The sequence below is a fragment of the Bactrocera latifrons genome, unplaced genomic scaffold (genome assembly GCF_001853355.1).
Source record: "Bactrocera latifrons isolate USDA-ARS-PBARC rearing strain unplaced genomic scaffold, ASM185335v1 scaffold_98, whole genome shotgun sequence".
NCBI lineage: Eukaryota > Metazoa > Arthropoda > Insecta > Diptera > Tephritidae > Bactrocera > Bactrocera latifrons.
In genome coordinates, this window is record NW_017537689.1 from 151,245 (window position 1) to 157,063 (window position 5,819).

Consider the following 5,819-nt stretch of genomic DNA (forward strand, 5'->3'; position numbering starts at 1 on the left):
ATGAAAATAGTCGCGCGAGAATAGTTCATTTTATTTTGTTATCAAAATCTTAAGCAGTCCTTATTCATTTACAAGTTTCTTATATACATTTCAATTAGTACATATGTACGTATGTGCATACATAAAATGGTAAAATTTGCAAAAGGCTCACCTGTTCTCAGCACAAAAGTATACCGCAGTCTTCTTCGTTTCTTGTGCTTCAAATAAACCTGCATTAACGGCGAGAGTATTTTATGTGAGTAACGCAGGTTTTTTAGCTATTTGCTTTAACTAGCGTTTCTTTCACTTGCACATTTTTATTTTCACAAAATAACACTAAACGCACATATCCCGCACAAACTTTTTGCATGATTTCGATAAAACACTATTTCCACTTTTGATTTCACTATAAAACACTTTACTTACACAAATTACTTTAGAGAAATTCACGATTTAATTACGCGGCACTTCAACGCAACTTACACGCACTTGTAGAGTAGAACTGACGCACGCCGATTAAGTGGTGCTCACATGATAGGCAAAGGAGTTACAGTTATGATGCAAGTCTTACATTAGGGGTTGCACCAAAAAAGGAGTATAAAATATTTTTTTTTTTTTGTAAATTTTATATTGAAAAATAATAAGTAATTGAAATTTCACATTATAAAAAATGTATGTAATTTTATGAATATGTAGATATATACAAATATCAAATTTTGAATTATAAAAAAAAATTACTTAAATATTTTTCAATGTACATATGTATATATGGTTTTGGGTAAATATAATCCTGTATAATTAAACTATTAAATACTCAAGTATTAAGGGAGCTCTACTCCTTATTTTCCTATATATTTTTAAATTATAATTTATACCCAGGGTATACTAAGTTTGCCACTAAATTTGTTATACCGAGGAAGAAACGTCGGAGGTCATATAGAGCATATAATGCAAGTGACGAGCAATGGCCGTCATGTGCTTGTATATACGCTAAATAGTTGCCAAGTTTTTGAGATATCGATCTAAAATTTATTACACGTCCTTTGCCTCAAGAAACTGCTAATTTGTCGTAACTATCGATGTGGGGCCACTATTGGCATATAACGCTGTCATTGTATGTACTACTTTTATTTGATGGGGTTGTGTTAAGTTAGGTTAATCTGGTACGCCACTGAGTCGCGCATAGACCACTTTTGGTTCTTTGCGCCCTTAAGCTTAATGCGAATTTAAATACTCTCTGTGTCCTCACTATCGATACATCCTACAGTGTATCATACTCCAAGCTGTCCAGATCATAGTCCACTATTTCATTGCCCTCGTTACCTTTGTGGCCTGGCACCTAGTAGAAGTGAAGTTGGTTGCTTCTGGTAACACTTTTCACTGCTACTCTGCTTTCAAAGACCGATTAAGACCGATAAGCGAGATTACTGCCTTAATTGCTGCTCGACTGTCTACGTAGATTTTGACTCTGGAATTGCCTGCAGGTGCATTAGAGGTCAATCAAGTGTCCTTTGTTTAACAAGATTTCTTCACAAAATTTGGTATGTATTATTATCCAAGGCAATGCTATAATATACGACAAATTGGTTCAGATCCGATTTCTTATTTTTTTTTTTTTTTTCGATTAGTTAAAGAAAGTTATCGTTTCCAAATGATCGGCCAATGTGTTATGTGCTCGTAATATAGGTTTCAGTTACTTTGACCGAACTTTAAACTCGAATTGCTTTCCAAAACACATCAGCTGTTTGTATTAATGTATTTATTGTATTATTCACTCATTTTTGTTTTTTAAAAAAATACATTTTTATTTAAAAAAAAACAAATTTATTTGGATATATAAAAATTTCTACCTACAAAATGCTTATTTCATCAATTTGTAAAGAAAGCATCTAAAGATTTTTGAATTTTTAAACTATACAGATACATATATTAAAATATTAATTTAAAAAAAAATATTTTCCTTTACAAACGAAATGATAATATTGCGAATAAAAATAACAACAATAACAAAATTTTGTCATATAATGTATGTCCGTATGTATGTATGTATGTATGTATGTATGTATATTTAATATTATTAATTAAATACTTTAATACTATTATTTCGGAATACTATTAATTAAATACTTGCATCATGAATGCAACCCTGTGTGTAGTCATATGTCCGCCGCCATATTAATCGTCTTCCGTCAGTTCCGTTTATTCGTGCGCGAGCGTAAGTTGCGTTGAAGGGTCGCGTAGTTAAATCGTGAATTTATTTAATATAATTTTTATAAATGAAGTGTTTTATAGTGAAATCGAAACTTTAAGTTCTGTGTTATCGAAATCATATAAAAAGTTTATGAAAGAAGTGTGTGTTGAGGGTTATTTTACCAAAATAAAAATGTGCATGCAGAAGAAAGGCTAGCAGAAGCAAATAAGTAACAAAAAGCAATATTTTGCACGCTTCGAATAAAGCAGCCGGCAATGCAGAGCTAATTGGAATTCAGGGTGAGCACTGGGGTATACTTTTGAGCTGAATTCGGGTAAGCTTTTTGTAAATTTTAACACCTTATAATCATTACCTTTCATTGCAAAACTCACTGCGCTGACTGCGACACGTTGAACCTTGCAGCGCTGCTTGCTTCACATTTGCTCGCTCCTAATTTGAAGACTTGAGTAACAACGATCCCCCATGTTTATACCTTAATTTTATAGAACACTCATTAATATTTTCACTTATAACTAAAACGAACCAATTCCTGTAATATCGCCTCATAATTTACATTTGAAATTTCCCCTGTTCGTAATCAGCAAGAATTTGAACATAAGGAAGTGGAAACAGACCTAAAGAAATAGAAATGTCAGCGGAAGTTTGACAAGCAAAGTTAGGGTTGCGGTAGTGCAGGTAGTAGGTAAAACTTGGTATATTAATATAAAAATAGTTTTCATCATTAAATAAAAAATAAATTGATATTATGATACCTATTTATTTAATTTAAGAATAAATATTTAAAGTATTCGGAATTTGTAAGTTCTCCTTAATATCAGAATTTTTTATCAAATTTCAATATTTAAAAATACAAATAAAATATAAAAATGAAATTCAAATATTTAAATTTTTTAATTAAATTATACATGCAATCAAATTTATATTAATTAAACTTGTTCTTTTAAACCTTTATTTTACTCCTTATGTAGTTGCTATTATTTATGAAATAACTACATCATGCTTGCAACTCTGTGGTTAATCATGTGTCCGCCGCCATTCTAATCGTCCTCTGTCAGTTCCGTTTATTCGTGCGCGAGTGTAAGTTGCGTTGAAGTGCCTCGTAATTAAATCGTGAATTTCTCTAAAGTAATTTGTGTAAGTAAAGTGTTTTATAGTGAAATCAAAAGTGGAAATAGTGTTTTATCGAAATTATGCAAAAAGTTTGTGCGGGATATGTGCTTTTAGTGTTATTTTGTGAAAATAAAAATGTGCAAGTGAAAGAAACGCTAGTTGAAGCAAATAGCTAAAAAACCTGCGTTACTCACATAAAATACTTTCGCCGTTAATGCAGGTTTATTTGAAGCACAAGAAACGAAGAAGACTGCGGTATACTTTTGGGCTGAGAACAGGTGAGCCTTTTGCAAATTTTACCATTTTATGTATGCACACACGTACATATGTACTAATTGAAATGTATATAAGAAACTTGTAAATGAATAAGGACTGCTTAAGATTTTGATAACAAAATAAAATTAACTATTCTCGAGCGACTATTCCTTGCCGACAACGCAAATTTATTCAATGATCGCTTCCTGCCATTGCAAAGCCAATTGCGCAGCCTGCGCCGCATGTAGCCTTGCAGCGCTGCTTGCTGCACATTTCTCACTTATCATTAGAGCACTACAATAACAATAAGCGAGCATCTTTTACGCCTTATTTCAATATAAAATCAAATGAGCTTAACATTTATTACTTAAACTATTTCAAGAATACTTCTTTCATAGAATGTATAGAAGAAGAATATTACAATAGAATGTAATCCAGATTCTCTGCTCCTTAGCAACTAAAATATGCATATAACGAATAGGGAAAAGACAAAAAATTTAAATGTCAGCGGAAGTTTGACAAGTGTATTTACTGTTACACTACTGCGTAAGTGGGGGAAATAAACTATGAAAAGTGGTTATTTAAAAAAGGTAGAAGTACTTATTTGCATTATTAAAAATATAAATAAATAAAAATATTTATATTGCTATGTGTTATAAATTTAACTTAAAAATATTAAATCAAAAATTCAGTTTTCAGCTTTTTATTTCATTATAATTGTTTAATATTTTTAATAATGGTACAAAAATGTACGTTTTTTTATATATAATTAAGTATTTCATTTTACTAATTCTTTTAAATAATAATGACAAAAATATTTTCTAAAAATTTTTTAACTATTTTCTTTCTTTTCATGTCTTACTTTTTTGCCCAAAACTTATTTCATACTAATAAATAAATACATTTAAAATGTGAAAAAAGTGTAATTATATTTATTCAGCAGAATTAAATATTTGAAAACTAATTTACTATTTTTTTTTTTTTTTTTTGTTTTTAATATATGTAGATGGTAATAATTATTTTAATAAAACCCCTTTTTAAATATTTTCTTTCGTTTCATGTCTTACTTTTTTACCTAAAATTTAGTCCATGCTATTAACTGCAACTCTGTGGGTAAAAAGATGTCCGCCGCCAGATTAATCGTCTTCCGTCAGTTCCGTTTATTCGTACGCGAATGTAAGTTGCGTTGAAGTGCCGGGTCATTAAATCGTGAATTTCAGTAAAATTTGTCTTTCTAAAGAAGTTTTATATGCGTTTAGTGTTAATTAACAAAATTAAACCTACGCAGAAGAAAATGTAAGAAAAATTAGTTGAAGCGAATGAGAAGAGGTACGGTGATGTTGTTAATGCAGAATGGCTTGGATTTGAACATGAAAACTGATATATAATAGGCCAAAATCAGGTAAGCTCCATACACTATTATATTTTTGAAAGTTTAACGCGGTATTATCCGCATATACATATATCTAATAATAAGGGAGGCATTTATTTATTGTGTTACAACATCTTTAGAATATTGTCCTAGTTGATCCGAGTAATAGTTTCGGTGATATGGCCTTGAGAAGCGCGTTTTTCTCGAAACTGTGTTTTTGAAGTCGGTTGGCAAGATTTCTCGAGAACTACTTAACTGATCTTCATGAAAGTTTACACATGCCTTTTAGATACTATTCTTAAAGACTTTAACGATGAATTTTTTTTTTTTCGATTACAACTAATTGAAAAAAAAGGTCACGAAATTTTCGCTGAAATTTACATTTTTTTTTGTAAAAATGTCTACCAAAAATCCAATTGTCAGTTTTTTCTTTCGTCTAAGTTAAGCTTTTAACTAAAGCAGGTATGTTTTTCACATTAGATGATCCTGTAAGGAATTATATTGCTAACGCGGGGGCATTTTTTCCGGTGGTCGGAAATAGCGTTGCAATGACCGAGTTTAACATATTTTTTTTCCAAAAATTTCAGAAATATTTGTTAAATGTTTGTAACAAAAAATCTCAATAAAATATTTAACTTTTTATATAAGAACAAAAATGTAAGAAAATKCTGTTTTTTAACCCGAGCAAACCCATGTAACACCTTAAAAACCTGATATATTGACGTGAAAATTTTTTTGTTGAAAATGAGAATTAGAATTAAAGTTTTTTTTTTAATAAAAAAAAATATAGTGTTCTTGCTTATTTTTTTTTTAATTTATTGCAACAAATTAAACATATTTATCATATTTTTATAAGGAAAATATTTATTGAATTTTCTTTCAAGAATACAA

At 29.9% G+C, this 5,819-nt stretch overlaps 1 long non-coding RNA gene across 1 annotated transcript in view; it reads right to left on the minus strand.

Annotated features, from left to right (window-relative positions):
* The window catches only part of LOC108977956, a 140,008-nt gene extending 139,580 nt beyond the window's left edge, over window positions 1–428 (minus strand). The window contains exon 1 of the long non-coding RNA XR_001994074.1: window positions 152–428. This is a non-coding gene — a long non-coding RNA (uncharacterized LOC108977956). The remainder of the gene's footprint in view (window positions 1–151) is intronic.
* Between the last annotated feature and the right edge of the window lie 5,391 nt (window positions 429–5,819).